General features: G+C 38.4%; 1 long non-coding RNA gene across 1 annotated transcript in view; it reads right to left on the bottom strand.

Moving 5' to 3' along the window:
- Window positions 1-2,808: 2,808 nt before the first annotated feature.
- LOC141991677 (uncharacterized) overlaps window positions 2,809-20,860 on the bottom strand; it is a 101,042-nt gene continuing 82,990 nt past the window's right edge. Inside the window, exon 4 of the long non-coding RNA XR_012640429.1 lies at window positions 2,809-2,920. This is a non-coding gene — a long non-coding RNA (uncharacterized LOC141991677). The remainder of the gene's footprint in view (window positions 2,921-20,860) is intronic.

The following is a 20,860-nucleotide window of genomic DNA, read 5'->3' as shown; positions in this document are numbered from 1 at the left end:
GCATAAGACAGCCACCGGCTGCCTTCTGAGGAGGTCCTTGAAATTTCTGGCATAGGAGAATGGCCAGGGAAGAGCAGAGGTGGGAGAGGCAGCTGAGGGCAGAAATGTGAGTGTGAAGGAGGGAAGCCAGCAAACAGAGCTACAGTGATTCTGAGTTAAAAATTACCTTTCTCCTCACCCCTGAGTGTAAAGGCTGTGCCTTTAAGAGACAAAATCCCACTCCTAGTTTAGTGCTCTAGTAATCTTAACACCGTAAGAAAACCAGTAGTCTCTGACAGACATCACTGTAACAAAAAAGTAATTCTTGGAAGCTATCACCATCTCCAATTGCAGTTAAGAAGAGGAACAGCTTTTTTAGAAACTGCTACTCTTGAAAGAAAAAGAACATATGCTAGATGTACAAAAAAACATGTCAATAACACCTGTTAAGGAAACCTTGTGCAGAGGGATATGCTGACTGAATCTATAATATATAATATGCCGTGGTGATGTTTATGCAGGACAGAAAAATACTTAATATGACCACTGTTCACTAATCTGGTTAGCGGAAAAGTTTGTAACAAATGTACATTTAGATATTTTGCAGGAGCAGGAGCAAACAATACTTTATTATTTTATGACAATATATTTTTGAGGAGAGAAGGAGAGGGAAAAATGAATAAATTTGATATAACTTAATGAGAAATACTAAATCCAGAAACAGTAAAAACAGCCACATTTATAGTTAATACATACTGCCCACATTCACTAAGATAATTGTCTTGTGAATAATTTATTTAAAAATCAGTTAAAGTTAATTAAATAATTAAAAAAAGGTACTGTCAATATCGTCTTATTTATAATTACAGCAAGCACATTCACCATGAAAGGAATGCTTTCCAAAGACAGCGTTCCTTTTTTATGATGTATGAGAAATAATTAGCTAATTGAAGCCAGTTGTGACAACTTGTATTTACTTCAAGGATTTCATAACAGTAACAAATGATGTGTATCCTCTCTGATTTTCAGTGCCACACTTGGAAGTGTCTGTTGCTTCTGAGCCCCAGTTGCAAACACCATTTTCATCTGGGCATCTCATGAAATGATGCACCATAGACACTTACAAATCTGTAGGATTTTTATTCTGGTCTCTGTAGGTTTTATACTCCACATAGTAACTGAGAGTTTCTCACAGAGTACTTCATTTCTTTACATATGTATATTATCTGTCTTATCCTTATGGTATTGATTGAATTTCCCTATTGTGTGTTCCAGTTCACAGCAAATTGGTACAGTAGACAACCTACACAGCCATTGCAGTCATCCACAACTCTACAGCTCTTTGAGTGCTGTGTATTGTCAATATCTTATCTACTGGCAGTGAGGGGGGAGGGGGGGGTTCTGAAATGATATTGTAAATGTCCACTAGATTGTCACAGTCATGCATCCTTTCCGCTTTTAATTTCTGGATGAAGCTTCCATAGCAAAGTGTGAGGGATATAGTTATAGCATTTAAACAGATTGTTCCCCTGAGTAGGGTAGAGTGATAGTTATATTATTGGATAAGTTCAACTTCAGAGTTCCTTTTGTGTCTGAGTGAACCTAATTGTAGAACTGCTACCAAGAAGAAAAGAACCTTCACAGATGTGCTACCTTAGGGGCTTCTCATGATAATTAAAATAAATGTTTCAGAGTATTAATATGTACTGTTTCCTCGTTCCAGATGGCTACAGTGTGGCATTCTTAGACTTTGCTACACTCATCTTGCTCAGAAGTAGTTTCTGTAGGGGCTTTAGATCCAATCCTGCAACCTGGAACAATGAAACTCATCAATGGACTACTCAGTCCTAGGCCTCATCCAAAGTGGAAAAGTTGCAGGATCAGGCCCTTTAAGTTTTGTTAATCCAGGCATAACTGCAACACATCATAGGTTACACCAGAATTCAGTGTCTTGCTGCTTTCCTCATTACTAAAACTAGCTCATAGTTTGGTTAGAGATTCATTGTGTCTTCCATCACTATGACTATCACTTGAAGGCCACCATTATGGACACATTATAACCTAGTGGATAGCGTGTTAAACTAGGACCCAGGGAACATAGGTCCTATACTATATACTATACTACATATATATATATATATATTTTAAAAGGCCCTGCTACTAAATTATGCTAAGCAAACACCTATAGCCAGGATACCTAAACCAGTCATCGTGGTAATCCACTAAAAGGACATGTTCTAGTCACCTATACTGACACTTCTGGCTTGCCTCTTTTCGTTCTTGCATGTCTTTATTACAGTAACACTGCTAGTGGTTTGCACCAGCATCTGTTGTGCACACCACAAAGAAGTTTCTTCTACATTCTTCAGGATTAATTTTCAGTCTTTTAGGATATATGTCCCCACATGAACATTTTTGGACCCACTCTAACACACGCTGAAGTCAATGGGAGTATTTCCATGGATTTTAATGGAGTAGGATTAATCCCTTACTTCTCTAGCCTGACAATTGCATAAAACAGCACATTTAACTGCTGATATTCTTTATAGTTAATGACCCTTGTTAAATTCAGGGTTTTCTTGTCAGGCTGCTTGAAAAAGGAATTTGTACAGCAAATGTGAGCAAGTATCAGATCTCACTTCCTAATCTAGAGCCATTACCACAATAATAGCTTGGCATTTTCATCTGTTCCCTACTGTTTGTATTTGGGACCCTAGAGACTACAGGTTTTTAAAACTGTGATTTCTCTGACTTTGGTATCTTTGCCTCCTTTTTACCTTTCCCTTTACCATTTACAGACAAAAAGGCAATTTGCTGGATAATTATTCTTTCCCCCTTGACGTCATTCCTTTTTCCTCCTTTGATCTTTTAAATTTTGTTTTGTTGGGTTTTTTCCTTTGTTATTTTATCCAAACTAACCACAGTCCAAGGATCCCAGGTCCTAGAAAGGAAAGAATATACATTGCAAATGTAAAAGGATTAAACACAAGAACCAAGCATAAAATTACACACACACACACACACACACACACTCCTGCACAACCTGCCAACTGTTCTTCATTGTGAGTATTGATTTATTATATCATGCCTTTTGGTTTATTAATAGTTTTTATGTTTTCAGAATTATTTGTTGAAGTAAAGAGATGAGAGGCAGTCAAAAATAAAATCTGCACCTGAAAGGTAAAATAAACATTAATGCATTAAAAAAACATCAAGAAGACAAGGTCAACTTTCTTTGCCCTGAATTATGCATTTTCTGTCAAGAAGACAGAGGTACCTTATGTTACATGCTTTCAACTGCAAAACTTAACAGTAATAAACTGAGTTCCTGATGTCTGTTTGACAATGTCTTTAGGACTGACCATCTCAAAATCCTTTCACTGTATATAAAGGAGGGCATTAGTTATATTCATATGAGTATTCCCATTAAATTGAGTGGATAATTGCCCAGCATTGTGAATAAGGCATTCACAATCTAGCCCTGGTCCTATTCTTTTGATTATCTAGATTTTCTCACTCTCATACATTTCCCTATTTTCTGTCTCTCTAGTGGGATAGTTTGTAATATTGTTTTGCTTTGCTTTGTTATGTGCAAGTATTTAATCAGTCCTGGTCATGGTCAGGGTGTTTCAGTTTAGGGCAAGCCCTAGAGGTGAATTCTCTTCCTCCATATTGGCTCATGATGCCCCTCTCATATCTAGTATGTATCTCTCCATCTTTTTGTTTCCATTTGCTTTTGATTATTATTCTGTAAAAACATTTGGCTCCATATCCCCTTACCAATCCCCCTGACCCACTGACTCCCCTAGTTTACTACACTGGTTTCATTTTCAGAAGGTTTCCACATCATCACTGAATGCTGTGATTTCAGGACACGATAACATCATACATCTTGAAGAAAGCCTTAGGTGAAGCTGGATATTTTCTAGAATTCGTTTTTGCTGCAGAGAGTCAAAGAGAAAATATTATTTTTATCTTGCTGTACATTTGTTTGAAAATTGCTTGAAATGGGGACCTAAATTAGAAAAAGTATGCAAGCTGGGTGTTGGGAATAGTTGTACTGTCTGTGTGGGAAGGTGGCATGAGCAATAAAGGAAAAACATTTATTTCAAATATATTTCTTTTTATGGCACAAAGAAAATGATTAATCATCCAGAAGGCAGACTTCATGAGTAGATCATTATTTTAATGTAAGATATATTTATTATAAGATGGTTGAAAACAAGGAAGAGTATCTGTATTCAGAAGAGAAAGTTACAATGAGGGAAAAATAGCTCACTTATTCATTTCCCCACCTTAGAGATGCTGTGCAGGAAGAGCCCTTTTGTGTGAATTATATTTTCTTTTATTGCTCTATTGTATGAATCCCTTTTGGTATTGATGGAATGGGAAACATTATTTATTGGCCTAAACAATGTTTGGTGTTATATCCAGATGGGCTCATATTTTCTTCTGCACCAAGTTAAAAAAGAAAGAGACACAAAAGTGACAAGGAAACAAGTTCATGATCTAGACAATACCTACTAATAAGATAGTAGAAATATTCCTCCCCCAAGTATGAGTTCCATGCTGGTTTTCGAGACAAAAACAAAACAAGTTTATTAACAACAAAAGATAGATTTTAAGTAACTATAAGTGATAGCAAACAGATTGAAGTGGATTACCTTAGTAAATAAACAAAAACTGCAAACGGAGCTTAACACACTGGATAGGTAGGATCTAAATTAGCAGATTCTCACCCTGAGTGATAAACAGGCTGGCAGACTCTTAAGGCACAAGTTGCCTTGGCTTTCACAATTTTTCATACGCAGGCTAAAAATCCTTCTAGCCTGGGACCATCACTTCCCACAGTTCCGTCTTTGTTTCTCACGTGTTTCCAGGTGTGTTGTTGTTGCGAGACTGAGGTGTCCCCATGATGTCATTTTACCCCTTTTATATCTTCTCCCCATTTTCTGGAAAGCTCTTTTGCTGTGACCTGAGTCAAACAGTTCCTATTGTGTAGTGCTATCTCTGAGAGGTTTCTATTGTACACAGTTCCTGGGGTGATCCTTGTGCTTATGTGCATTTCCTCAGTAAGCCATGAACATTGTTTGGCCTTTTTACTGTTGTACCTGAAAGGCTACATGTGGGTGTTTTCAACCTCACGACATGTTTCAATAACACATACATAGCCAAACTTCATAATATCACATACAATGATAATGCATACAATCCAATGAGATATTAATGTCTAGCAGATCAAGACTTTTAGAATGATGCCTAACAAGACAAACTTTGTATAAGGCATATCCTAATTACATGACAGTGGTGAATATTGGGGTGTCAGACCTGGATCCCCACGCCACTGAACCGCCCATACACAGACCTTCCCCCCCCTTGTACCCAGACCTCGCAGCTTCCAACCATTGAATCTCATTGTTCCTTTTTCTGTTAGATTTTCTGATAGAAAATGCCTCTTGTTCCCATGTACATACTTGTAGGTCATTATATTATCCTTCTCTTGAATAAACTAAGCAGACTGAGTTTCCTAAATGCCCCACTATAAGGCAGACAAGGTAGGTGAGATAATATATTGTATTGGACCAACTTCTATTGGTGAGAGAGACAAGCTTACACAGCTCTTTTCTGAACCCTTTCCAATTTGTTCAACCTCATTTTTGAAGTATAGAAACTAGAACTGTACACTTTATTCTAGTAATGCTCTCACTAATGCCATATACAGAAGAAATGCCACCTCCTCTTTCTTGAAATCCCCCTGTTTATAAAATATTAATGATGTTGAATTAACAACCCTGGATACTGAATTCCTCTATTTAACCAAACTGATTAGAAAAGCGTTTTCTCTCAATAGCTTTTTCATGGATGCTAAAGGTATCGATAGGCTTATTTTCTGAGATATACATTTATTTGTGATGTTAAAACTCAGTGTATTTTTCTCTAAAATACTAGCCTTGGTGCCATTACACAGATTAAAATATAAGCATTATCCAAATTATTTTCAAGCTTTTATTTTTTATCAATCGTTTAACACAATACATAATACATGATATCTGCATTTACCCAGTTTCATCTGTAATCCCCTTTTTCTGAAAGAGACAAAAAATCATAAGAAGATGTAATCTAAATATTTCATGTGGTGTCTATAGCTTTTATGGTTTCATTTCCTTTGTAGTTCAAATCCTATACTTTACAGATGACAACACTGAATTTATTTTCAAAACTTCTCATAAAAAAAAATCTCTACAAAGTACATTCCCTTTAATCATTTCTTCTTTAATGATTCAAACCACTTTTTAGCTCTGGTTACTCCATAGCCAAGTAAGGTCATTGAAGGTCTTTCTGACCTCACTGGGAGCTGTGAGGTGCTTGGGCTTTCTGGAAATGTGCCCACTGTTTATCTAAATACCTAAATAAGGACTTAGGAGCCCATTTTCAAAAATCTTGTCTTCACTCTCTTGACTGGACAAGTTTTGGTTTAAAATCACCAAGGCAAGAAGTTCCTTGATGCAGTGTCATGAGCATCTCTAGGGTTTGCTTTTTTTCTTTCTGCCTTAATGCTTCGGAGTATAGTGACCTCCTTGTCGTGAGTATTGACTTCTGTGTCAGTGAGCAACAGTTTTAAGACTCTTAACCTGTCAATTGTATCATTCTTGCTCACCTTAGAAGTCCTTCTCTTGCAAAAGGATCCATGCCATCCAATTCTCAAACTCAAGTAGAATCCAACTGATTTTAGTGGGAATCTGTGAAGGCGTAAGAGTCAGGATTCATGAATCCCTTACAAGAGAGACATTTAGATATTTGGCCCTACTGGATTCAAACGTGCTTATTTGAAAATTGCCCCAAAACATTTGCTTAATTTAAACGGTAATTTAAAACTAATCGACTTCTGAATTTGACCCTTTTCTTTATGTAATTTTAATTGTAATCTCTTCAAAGCAGGGCTTTTGTTATAAAGTGCCTAACAGATTTGGGCACTATGTAAATATATTTAAAAACCTGTAGGCGGGGATCCTATAGAAAAAATAGCATGTGATCATATAATTGCAAATTGTACCATCATGCATATATTCCTGAGCAAGCTCACCAAGAAGCTAGCCAAAGCCTAACTTGCATCTGTCTGAAACCAATATTCTAGACCCAGCACAATCTGGTTTCAGGTCAGGTATAGGATAGAAACAGTTTTAGTAACATTGATGATCTCCTGCTGTTGATGGATGGAGGGCAAACATCCACTCTTATCTTTATGGACCTCTCTACAGTATTCAACAATATTGACCAGAGGATACTGCTGTTCTGCCTAAGAGAGATAGCAGGAGTTCAGGGGAATGCACTAATGGGGGTTCAGTTTGAGTCCTTCCTGGAGGGGCTCCCTCAAGGGATAGTGATGGAAAATTGCACTTCTACCACCAGACCCTGACTTGTGGAATTCCTCAGGTCTCAGTCCTGCCCTACTAACAATTTCTAATGTCTCCGACAGCCAGGAGACTACACCCCATCATGATGGATGATTACTTGGCATCAGATATATGCTCCTTCAACCTCCTGGCTATAGTTCAGCAATGCAGTATACCTGAGCAAGAAGACATCAACTGTCAGGAAACTCCAGCTGGCACAGTACAATACAACATGTCTCCTCAGTAACATGGACTACCACGAGCACATCAAACCTATCCCCCTCTCTCTACACTAGCTTCCCACAGAATGTCAAGTTCAAGGTCTTGCTCCTTTTCTTCAAGGTGTTCAGTGGCTTGGGCTCAGGATACCTAAAAGTTTGCCTAAAATCTGTTTTGAAGTCTGTGGTTGAGAGAGCCCCTCTCAAGACATAACGGTATTTCCTCTTAAAAAAATAAAATGTGTCTGTACAGGAAACAAAGATTTCTCAGGAACTGATACTAGACTCACCATCTTCTATTCTATAACATAAACATATAGCAACATGTACTTATAATTTAAAAATAACCTTAACAAACTTATCAAAACGAAACACTATGCTGCACCCACAATTATCGCCATGGGGAGAAGAAGAGAGAAAGAATAAGCCATGCTTGACAGCTGTTAGATATATTGCTCAATGCACCAGTGGAAAGTGCTCAGATACTATGGTGGTGAAGGCCCTAAAAGAATCTGTATGAAATGGATAAGAGCTTCAGCTACATGAGTAACTGCACTATCTGGCAGCAGCAGAAGGCTATTATCCTAGAAGTGGGGAATTGGCTCCTGGTGCCATATCCTGGATCAAGGGAGTGGCCTAGTCTGGCTCTCTTCCCCATACCCTCCCACTACAGCTCCTTCCAGCAGCTTCTAGGCATTCCCAGTGCAGTGCATTGGTGGTTCTGCTGCTGTTTTGTTGGTGGCATGGCTGGCTTTTTAGAATGTTCATTTTCAGTTCCTGTTTTGACAGCCTGCCAAAAATTTCCTAAGGAATATAAGGTAAATGGCAGTTTTTAACAGTTTATAACACAGCCACACTGGAATAGAATTTCATGGGACAAGTTAAATTCATATCTCTAGCCCAATGGCTTTGTTCTTATTGAACTTCAAAGGCTGCTTCAAACAATGAAGTTGTTAACGGCTTCTCTAAAAAAAAAAAAAAAGGTCACAAGTCTTTTTTTAAATGGTAGAGGGGTAAGCAATCTAACTGTAGGGCTTACTACTCGCTCCCCTATAATGCTTAATAAATATTCAGTTTGTCAAAACAAATTCATAGCAATACTGGATATTTTAAAGTATTTTTAAATGTACATACTACTTCTTACTGTAGCAGCTGAAGTGACAGCTAAACAGAAAATCCATTCGGAAATGTATATGTCTACTGTGGTTTAGAAGTTGGAAGAAAAAATATTTTGATGTTGAGGTACAAGAAGTATGATGTTCAGGGACTGGAATAATCCCCATAGGACACAATTCATACACAATATATTATCGAAGGACAGTCAGCTTCAGGCACTACTTTAAGTTTCCAGTGAGCTTCCCAGTAATATTTATTGTACAGACAAACAAACAAACAAACAAACAAAAAAACCGTAAAAGCATCCAGTGAATATTTATATGGGAAATGCAAGGATTTTCAATATGTGAAAGTACTTAAATCCTTGCATATGACAGGATAGAACGGCAGTCTACAAGTAACTATGCAGATATTTTACTTTTAATTTCTAATTAAAATGGAATATAGGGATAAGCATTATAGTTGTTATTCATTTTTATGCAGGTAGAAGTGTAAAGATCCAATTTAGTATTTTACAAGAATGTTCACGAAAATGCTTATTGTAAAATTACTGGAAATATGTTTCTTCTGTAGCACTTGCTCCTGTCAGGGTACAGTACACAACATAATGCTGCAGCACAGTTATATGGTGTTACAAAATGTACAGACCACAAATATTGTATAACAGAAAAAATGTACTTTTCTCTTGTGTCTACTATACATTACTTTAACAAAAGATAAAATCAGGTATGTTAATATTGTTCTCTATTTCAGAATTCCCATCTTCAGAACTGCTGTTTGTACTAAATGAAACATCACTGTGAAAATCAGGTAGACTGTTTGCATCTTTTGGCAATTTTTTTGTTCTGAATGAATTATGGCAAGACTGAAATTCTCCTTTGGCCATTTGTATTTTCAGTTTTAACTCAGTGGGTTCACATTCTTTGACAGTATTTAGCTTGGATCATTCAGATAGCCAAAGGGACCACCTGATTCTGTAATAATATTTCAGTTGCATTAAGAACCTCAGTTATGCCCGAGGAGTGCATCTCAGGAAAGGAGGTGCAAATGTGAGTTTAATCAACTTTGCACTAGGCATTCCTGGGTTGGTTGTGTGCCATCCAGTTCCCTTACATGAGTTGGAGTATCTAAGGGACCAATATGACAATTAGATAAATTGGAAACATTATCTTTTCCCATATCCATGTTCTCAGCTGCTAGCCTAGGGTAATGATGGGGTAAGAAATACTACACTAGCTCTGCACCACTGGATGAGCATCCTATGCCCAGGCATACCACAGTTAGGGCTGTTAGGAATAGTGGTACAGCATAAAGTGGGCACATGGCAGTGGAAAATCTATATTAAATAAATAAACTCTCCCTAGTCAATTTGGTTGACCTTTGAGTCCTTGTGTGAACAAGTAGTTGCATTAATTCCAGTCGGACTATGCTTATGAACAAAGATTTCTTGTATGAATAAGGACTGGAGGATCAGATTGTCTGTCTGATTTTAAGGCCGCCCAGGCAATGAATGATCTTTCATTTGGATCTGTCTGTAAAGCATTCTCTCATCTCTACCCCTTAGTGTCCCCTACAGTTTGTTTGCTTTATTGCTTCCTGGAGTCTTATACAAGTGATTCTGCACCTTAAGTATGCTTGGAGTGTCCTTTGTGACATGGTCTGCCATATAACTTCTCTCTCCTTAAAAACCTTGCTTTTTGGGGGTCAGCCTTCTATCATTGACCTCCATCCAGCCTTAGCAGCAGGGTTTTGATGAAATGAGGCTGTATGGAACACAGGCTCAAGGAAGTTTGGTTTATTGGAGAACAAGTCCAAGGAAGCAATAAGGCAAAATGAACTGGCAGAATACAGTACGCAAATCAGGAGTAGGGGACAATTCATGATGAGCTGGGCCAGGACGTTCAGGGCTCAGAATGCAAGGATGAGGAGTCTGAACATGATACAAGAGTAATTAATGTATATAAGGCCCGCTCCTGCAAAGCCTTACAGACACGAGTAATCCTTGTTCACACAAGCAGTCAATCCATTGAAGACCATAGCAGATCATTCCTCACATGTGTAAGGGCTTGCATTTATTTAGTAGAAAGTATAACGCTTTGTTCAGTAATATGCAGTACTAATGTGCAATACATGCTGCATATTGGTTGCTCCTAGACATAGTACATATAAGAAGATTTTTGTTAAAGGACAGCACTTCTGAAATACTTATCTGATGAATCAAGGCTATTTAGAAAAACTTTTTACCTCTAAAAATGCAACCTTGGCTCACTTTTGACAGTTCAGAATAAATGAACAAAACCAGCAAGTGCCGGCATTTGTGGTACTTTACAGAAAAAGAGTACCCTCGCTGAAGTTTTTCAATATTCCATAAGAAAAAATCTAAAATTAGAAAAGTGAAGCAGACACAGCTATAGCATAAATAACAGATTTGGGATTACACATTATGTAAATTGTGATTGGAGAGTCATTTCCAGAAAACAAAAGCCATTATTGAAAAAACACAAAAAACGCTACATTTACTTTCAATAGGCAGTCAAGAGCCATGAAAATCCCATTTAACAAATACCTCACTTACAAAGAAAATCAAATATGAAGGAAAAAATGAATGAGGTATTTCAGAAGAACCATTTAAAAATAGATAGTACAGAGTATGCAAAAAAATCACAAGAAGTGATGATTTGCAAGCACTGGGATTATAGTTATCAAAAGACAGCTGATGAAATCATGAAGCAAAGTCAAAATATCTTTCAACAAACAGCATTAAAGACAAGCCACATGCACACACAAAATATTTTCTCAACATGGATAAGTCCCTGAGGAATTGAGAAAAATACACTGGAAATTATAGACCTGCTTTTTCAGTAAGGCCTGAATTTGACCTTCGCTTGAGCACACACAACTATGAATGCACATACACCTGTTTGTTTTGTACTACTGGGCAGAAAGCCAGCACAAGTTGTCTTAACTACTTAAGTATTTCTTAGACCAGGCAACAGGCTTGTGCCAGCTCTGTGTATAATGGTGAACTTCACCATGCATGCACAGGTGATACATGCCATCACTTGCTTGTACAGGTGATGCATATAAAACACATTATTTCTATCACCTGCATAAACAGGAAGGACATTTAGATGCACTGAGTCATAGACATGTAGGTATGGAAGGGACTTTAAGAGATCAGCTAGTCCAAATGACATTCTTGTTAATACACCCCAGAATGTATTAGCCTTTTTTACAGCGGCATCACATTGTTGGCTCATATTTAATCTGTGATCCAATATAACCCCCAGAGCCTTTTCTGCAGTATCACTGCCTAGCAAGTTAATCACCATTTCTGCATTTTATTTTTCCTTCCTAAGTACAGAACTTTACATTTGTCTTTTTTGAATTTCATCTTGTTGAATTCAGATCAATTCTCCCATTTGTCAAGGTCCTTTTGTATTCTAATGCTGTCCTCCCAAGTGCTTGCAACCCATCTGAGACTGTATGTAATCCATACATTTTATAAGCATACTTTCCATGCCATCATTTACGTTATTAATGAAAATATTGTATAGTACTGGATCCAGGACAGACCATGGCTGACTTCCATGGGATACATCCTCCCAGTTTGACAGAAAATCATTGATAATTACTCTCTGAGTACAACCTTTCAACCAGTTATGCATCTGGTTTATAGTAATTTCATCTAGTCCACCTTTCTCTAGTTTGCTTACAAGACTGTCTTGTGGGACTGTGTCAAAAGTAGGGCTATCAAGTGATTAAAAAAAATTAATCGCGATTAATTGCGCTGTTAAACAATAATAGAATACTATTTATATAAATATGTTGGATGTTTTCCACATTTTCAAATATATTGACTTCAGTTACAACACAGAATACAAAATGTACACTGTTCACTTTATATTTATTTTTTATTATAAATATTTGCACAGTAAAAATAAAAGACTTAGTATTTTCCAATTTACTTTATACAAGTACTGTAGTGTACTACTTCTTGTTCAGCCAATTGCTCAGACAAACAAGTTTGTTTACATTTGCAGGAGATTATGCCGCCCGCTTCTTATTTACAATGTCACCTGAAAGTGAGAACAGGCATTTGTATGGCACTGGTATAGCCGGCTTTGCAAGATATTTACGTGCCAGATGCGCTGAAGATTAATATGTCTCTTCGTGCTTCAACCACCATTCCAAATGACATGCATCCATGGGTTTTGATGATGGGTTTTGCTTGATAACCATCAAAAGCAGTGCAGACCAATGCATGTTCGTTTTCATCATGTGAGTCAGATGCCACCAGCAGAAGGTTGATTTTCTTTTTTGGTGGTTCGGGTTCTGTAGTGTCCGCATTTGAGTGTTGCTCTTTTAAGACTTCTGAAAGCATGCTCCACACCCCATCCCGAACAAATTTTGGAAGGAACTTCAGATTTTTAGATCTTGGGTCGAGTACTGTAGCTATCTTTAGAAATCTCACATTGGTACCTTCTTTGCATTTTGTCAAATCTGCAGTGAAAGCGTTCTTAAAACGAACAACATGCTGGGTCATCATCTGGCACTGCTAAATATATGGCAGAATGCGGGTAAAACACAGAGCAGGAGACATACAATTCTCCCTCAAGGAGTTCAGTCACAAATTTAATTAACACATTATTTTTTTAATGAGCATCATCAGCATGGAAACATGTTGAACAAAGCATGAAGGGACATTTACGTTTAGCATATCTGGCACATAAATACCTTGCAATGCTGGCTACAAAGTGCCATGCGAACATCTGTTCTCACTTTCAGGTGACACTGTAAATAAGAAGCGGCCAGCATTATCTCCCGTAAATGTAAACAAACTTGTTTCTTTAAACGATTGGCTGAACAAGAAGTAGGACTGAGAGGACTTGTAGATGCTAAAGTTTTACATTGTTTCATTTCTGAGTGAAGTTATGTAACAAAAAAAAAGTCTATATTTCTAAGTTGCGCTTTCACGATAAAGAGATTGCACTACAGTACCTGTATGTGGTAAATTGAAAAATACTATATCTTTTGTTTATCATTTTCACAGTGCAAATATTTGTAATAAAATAATATAAAGTGAGTACTGTGCATTTGTATTCTGTGTTATAATTGAAATCAATATATTTGAAAATGTAGAAAAACATTCAAAATATTTAATAAATTTCAATTGGTTTAACAGTGTGATTAAAACTGCGATTAATCACGATTAACTTTTTAAATCACAATTAATTTTTTGAGTTAATCGCATGAATTAACTACAATTAATCGACAGCCCTACACAAAAACCTTACTAAAATCAAGATATATCACATCTACTGCTTCATTCCTTATCCAGTACGCCAATAATTGTCAAAGATTGCTTATCATATTATCCTCTAGGTGCTTATAAACTGATTGATAAATAATTTGTTCCAGTATCTTTCCAGGTATTGCATTTAGGCTGACTGGTCTGTAATTCCCCATGTCCTCTTTCTTCCCCTTTTTTTAAAGTTAAGTACTACATTTGCACTTCTTCAGTCCTTTGGGACCTCAGCTATTTTCTATGATTTCTTGCAGATAATTGCCAGTGGTTATGAGATTGCTTCAGTTAGTGCCCTAAGCACCCTCAAGTGAATTTTGTCAGGCCCTGCTTGAATACATCTAACCTGAATACTTGAATACATCTAACTTGTCTACATATTCTTTAACATGCTTTTCCCTGTTCTGACTTGTGTTCCTTCCTCCTATTACGTTACTATGTTAAGCACCTGGTCACAATTAACCTTTTTAATGAAGACTGAAGCAAAGTAGTTATACATATCAGCCTTCTTGGTGTAGTCCATTATTAGCTCTCCTTTCACACTAAGTAACGGACCTATACTTTCCTTCATTTTTCTCTTGCTTCTAATGGTCTTACAGAACCGATTCTTATTGCTGTCATGTTCCCTGCTGGGCACAACTCACTTTGTGCTTCTGACTTTCTGATTTTATCCCTACATGCTTGTGCTATTCTTTTGTATTCAGCCTTAGCAATTTATCCATGTTTCTACTTCATGTACTTTTTTGATTTCAGGCCATTAAAGAGCTCCCAATGCAGCCATATTGACCTCTTATTCTTCCTACCTTTCCTTTGCATATGGATAGTTTGATCCTATAACTTTAATATTTTCTCTTTGAGAAACTGTGAGCTCTCCTGAACTCTTTATCTGATGTTTTCTTCCCATGCGACCAGTACTCTGAATTTGTTAAAGTATTTTTTTAAAGTGTATTGTCCATATTCTGTGGCTCTTACTCCTTCCTTTCCTTAGAATAATGAAATCTACCATTTCATTGTCACTTTCACCAAATTGCCTTCCACCATCAGAATTCCTCCCTATTAGTTAGAATCAAGTGTAAAATAGCTGCCCTCCTGGTTATTTCCTCCACTTTCTGAAACAAAATGTTGTCTGGGCACATTCCAAGGTGATCATGATGATGGGCAGGCTATATGAACCTAGCACATGCAGGGGTGTGTGTGTTGTGTGCATGAATCTGCACAAAGATGCACATTCCAAACAAGAGACTACCTCCTGAAAATTAGATGCCACATGCTTCTTTTTCTAGCAGTTAATCAGAGTGCCCAAATTTGTATCCTAATCTAGATCCAGAGGTTGGGATGTGGGGTGGGAAATGGTGTTCCCATTAATTCCATCTCTAAATTTTTCACAGTGTGTTGAAGAAAGTAATTTTAAGCTAGAAAAAATTTAAAAAGATGTAATATCAAATATTGACTATTCTCTTTTCAGCACCTGCCAGTTTCCTGTTGAAAGAAATGAATTGATGGTAGGAGCAAATAATAATAGAAATCAAATTGTAGTTCTATTATAATGATGGAGAACAAATCTTCTACATGCTAAATATCTTTGTACACTGGGTAAGAGATGGTCAGTGCTCAGGGGAGTTTACTTACGGTATGCAAAAAAGATAAGGCAGTTTCATATATATTTATATATATGTTCATATATTTCATGGTTTCATATATTTTACTGGAATTGTTCCTTGTCTTGCCATTCTTTAGGGTGTGAAGCTGCTTGATACCCATTGTATTTCTCTGATGATGCTATTTTTCTGAGGGTTTGCTTGTCTTTCAGCAACTTGTTGTAGAATGCAGTATAGTGTTACATTATTGTAGCATTCTTTAAATTGATGATATTTATCAGTTGGGAAAAACAAATTGCTAAAAACAGAAGAAAATAATTAACAGCAAGGGAAGAGAAATAGCCACACCACAGCAGTCAAGTATACCAACATCTTAACAAATATTGATGTTCTTTTGAAGATGTGTCAAGGAGAAATGGAAAGATAGCAGGGCAATTTTCTTTACAGTTATAACTACAAAATATCTTTAAACTCTTACAGTCATATATACTCAAGATGTAATTCTGTTTCCAGCAGACTTGCTTTCTCTGAAAGGAAAAAAAGAAAAACTGTTAACAAAGGAATTTTTGTTTATTTGTCTTTTTGGAAACTGTTCTGTCATCTTTGCTGTGCTTAACCTAATATGTCACTGTGAAAAACAGGAAAAATACAACCCGTACCATAGGGAACATTATGGTGGGACCCAACTATGTTATAGTTATTTAAGGAGTCTTTCTGCATTTTCATTTTAGCCCCTAGGTTTTTTCAGTTGTTTATAACTTCGCTGATAAGTCTGCTCTGGGTGAAGCATATTGTGTAAGTTCTCAGACCAAGAACAAATTTGTTTTATAGAAGTGTTTTTAATTTAGGGTTTTTGTTGTTGTTGTTGTTTTTTAGAGTTAGAAAAGGGCACAATATATTTTGCAATGGAAGACGAGGAAGAGAGTCATCATCTGAGTGTGTGCTTCATCAGCCTACTTCATAATTAAATAAAATTACAGTCAGACCAACTAAGTTTAAGGACAGAGTGAGGCACCAAACTATAACGAATGCACATCCATATTTAAATAGTGTTACTTAGAGGCCCAGATTCTGATCCAGCCTAATACAGCTATTATAGGGCATGGGGGGAGTAGAACAGCTCCTCAGTCTCCTTTTGTGATCTGTTCGGATAGTCCCACTAGGTGCAGGGCGAATGCAGGCTCTACACACAGCAAAAACTGACGAGGGAGTGAGTGGAATCAAGCTTCTGCCCCAATATCTACCCCTTGTCTGTGCCAGGAGCAAATTACTTCTCCTACCATGCTGGCTCAGAGCAATTTGTGGTTGTTTGTTGAGAGTGTTGCATTTTGGGGGGAACCTCTGCCTGTCTTCCTTCTCTGCCCATTTCTGGCCCACATGAATGGGATTCAGAGTAGCAATCCCAAGAAGCCTACTCAGCCCTTCCGCATACAGACTGGGGAGTCCATCATGAGGGAGCCTTCTCAGTTTTGTCTCGCTAATGTGATACATAATAATTAGGCACATATCACCTTGTTATCTAATTGCCAGTGCCTAGTTAAATAAATTATATAACACTGCATATCTAATCAGATAAAATATGACCATATCAATAGTATCCGCTAGGCATTTTATTAGAACATTGGAACACAGTGCCACTGCTAAACCTGTCGTAATTTACATCTCTGAAAAAATAGTTGTTTGGTTTCTGAGGACATGATTAGTGTTTAACATAGGGTAACCATATTTCCCTAAACTGAAAACGGGACACTGAGTAAGAGATGGTCAGTGCTCAGGGGAGTTTACTTACGGTATGCAAAAAAGATAAGGCAGTTTCATATATATTTATATATATGTTCATATATTTCATGGTTTCATATATTTTACTGGAATTGTTCCTTGTCTTGCCATTCTTTAGGGTGTGAAGCTGCTTGATACCCATTGTATTTCTCTGATGATGCTATTTTTCTGAGGGTTTGCTTGTCTTTCAGCAACTTGTTGTAGAATGCAGTATAGTGTAGAGCAGGGGTTCCCAGACTTTGCAGGGGTTTGCGGCTTGTTCAGGGTAAGCCCCTGGCAGGCCGCGAGACACTTTGTTTATCTGAGCATCCATAGGTACAGCTGCTCGCAGCTCCCAGTGGCTGCGGTTCACCGTTCCTGACCAATAGGAGTTGCGGTAAGCGGTGGCCTGGCTCGTGCTGCTTCCCACAGCTCCCATTGGCTGGGAACGGTGAACTGCAGCCACTGGAAGCTGCGAGTGGCCGTACCTCTGGACACTCAGGTAAACAAAGTGTCTCGCGGCCCGCCAGGGGCTTACCCTGAACAAGCCGTGAACCAAGTTTGGGAACCCCTGGGTCTAGAGAAAAGTTAACTCACACACACAAGACAGCCTTCACGGTGGAGACATTCAGACATGATTTTTCAGGAGACCACACATCATTCATAATTAAAAGGACATGTTCAACAGGTGCTGTAGTACCAGGTAGATACAGCACGAATTCCACAGCCTCGGCTAGATCTGTGTATTTTTACTGCATTACAGTCTATCTCTCGAAAAATCTTCTGCCACCTTTCAGTGATGGGCATTCAGTGATGGTTCCAGTCTGAAAGACAACTGGAGACAATTGATTTTGCACGAGACAATGTGTCAAATGTGGAAATTCTGGTGTGGCATGCAGGTTGGCTGTCTTGCATTGGCACCCACCGTGGCATATTCCTCAGCAGAGCCCACGCAAACTTTTTGGTGCATTCAAAGGCAGGTCTCAAGTGCTCTAAGTATGACAGACATGTTGTGTAAAAATTGTCAACAACATCATAAAACTCCTTTTCTTTCATTTGCCCACATTCTACAAGAGTGTGCAATAGGTTCTTCACTTCTGTTGTGACAAATCTTTCTCCAAGCTTCTCCGATAAGTTAATGTGCAGGGAACATATTTGCAGTGCAACTTCTGTCACTGATAAAATATTTTTCTCTATCATCTCAAACATGGCAGTTTGTTTACTGGCAAATAGAAGCCACAGTTGAGTGGCAGGATCATCAAAGAGCTTCTTTAGCAATGTCAGGCATTTATTTTGAGAAAGAAAATACACTTGAAGCCCATCAAAAATCAACAAAATCCTATGAATTGCTGGTCCCAGTGAAAGGAATCACATCCTGCCGTGCTCTAGTAATTTGGTATACTCGATTTCAACAAATTGGTAGAAGTCCTTCAGCTCTTCAACATGCACAGTGTAGATATGAAAGTGTTTTTAAATCTTTACAGCAAAGCTCTCCACATCTAAAGGAAGACAGGCAACTGCAGTTTGGAGGCAGTTATGCACAATATCTGCACCACACCCAATGCTGAAAATCTTTTTTCCTAAGCTGGCCTGGAGCTTTTCCCACAAATTATTTTCCCCATATCTGGCACCCCCAAAGTTAGTATTGGTGTTGCCTGCACAAATTCCAACTATCTTATCACTAAGAGAGTACTCTTCAGTCACTTGCTGAATGAATGCACACTGCAAATCTGATGTTTCTCCAAGTAGAGATGAAAAGGCAATATTTTTTGTGCAAACTCCACTCAGTGGGAGAAAATACCATATAAGAATAGGAAATAGTTTTTACTCCTTTTTGTTTGACGCATCCGCACTAAGCATGATCAAAGGAACACTTGTCCAACTCAAGCTACACTTCTTCAATGGATAAAGAGGCTAAAACCTTGCAGATGATTGCCTCAGATTTTGTGAGAGCAGATGAAAACTTAGGTTGGTACAGTTTCCTAATTAATTGTGATGAACAGTCACTAAACCGGAAATGCTGTCCATGCTGCACCAAGTGGTAAGCAAACACTCCCTCGCTGGCAAAAACTTTTTCAGCTTCTGTGCCTTGCCTCAGAAAAAATCCTGGAACATTTACTTTTATCTGCATCTCTGTGTTTCTTGCTTTGAAGGTGCTGGGTAATGTCATTTCAATCATTATGGGCTATTGAGAAATGTGCTCCACATGTGTCGCATACAACTTTGCTGTTGTCCAGTGTTGAAGTATCTTTTTAAAAAAACTTTAACTGTTTTTACACAGATGTTTCCTAGACATTTTTATAGCCAAAAATGACCACACACAAACTACTGATTTTTCTAAGGACACAGGTATGCACAACCCTCCATCCCCCTCCACACTCAGGAAAGGAACAAAAGCATCACCTGGCAACACCATGTGATTGGTGGCAGCACTGCCTTCACAGCTGGGCAATGGAGAGCATCCGCTGCTTGCTGGATTGCCTAGCTCTGAAGACACAACCCCTCTGGAAGCAATATAGAAGTAAGTGTAGCATGGTGGTATTGCCACCCTTACTTTTAACACAACCAGCCCTTGACAACCTGCCTCTGTTTTGTTGAACCAATTCCTTTTAAGGGCCAAGTTAATCTCCAAGTTGAAGGGTTTACACCAGAGATCTCTATGGCTTGGTAAATCTGCTACTGAAACACCAGGGTAGAATTTATTTGCAAGTGTTCCTTCACAACGCATTTTCTGAACACTGGCTCAGCCCTGCATCTGAACACAGCACTCTTGCCTCTACAGCAAGCAGCCTGTTTGGTTCAGGGGGATGCTTAGCTACCATAAAATGTGCAATTAAAAACCCTTCCTATTTCAAACTGTCTCATCACTCTGGTCCCAAGCTAGGCCAACATTGGCTCTGTGAAGAGACCATCATGCTGTTTTCAGCCTGCAGCTGCAACTCAGCTAACCAACAGAAGTCAGTGTTTACAAGTTAGAGCTCTGTCACTAGCCCCCATCCTTCAACCCTGCTGATGCTGACAATACATTTAGCCATGGTGTGTGCCCATCAAAAAATGGGGTTCCTACCTTCTCATTGCTGATCTTGCACTGAGCTGCTAGGAAAATTAATTTAGCGCTTCTAGACAGCCTCCTGGTCAAGTTGCTCAAAGCATTCTGTATTGAGCCGCACAATAAGGAAGGCTCAGACTGTGAGGCAGAGCAGCAATAACGGTGGCAATACCATGCCACCCTTACTTCTCTGCTCTGCCTTGCAGCCGGCAAGTGGGGCTGCTGCTGAGGGGGACAGATTTGAAGGTCGGACTTCTCGGATGTGGTGCCTGCCTTCAGAGCTGAGCCGCTGCAGCCACCTCTGCTCTCCGCTCTGCCTTGCCGCCAGAGAGAGAGGGCTGCTGCCCTGGGGGACAGCGCTGAATACAGGACTGCCTGCACAAATCTGGGACAAATGCTCAGTGCCAGTGAAAAACAGAACAGAGCTGAAAAAGGGGGACTGT

Source organism: Natator depressus, chromosome 7 (assembly GCF_965152275.1).
Source record: "Natator depressus isolate rNatDep1 chromosome 7, rNatDep2.hap1, whole genome shotgun sequence".
Lineage (NCBI taxonomy): Eukaryota > Metazoa > Chordata > Testudines > Cheloniidae > Natator > Natator depressus.
The sequence above is the reverse complement of the archived record's forward strand: the minus strand, read 5'-3'. Positions and strand labels throughout refer to the sequence as shown.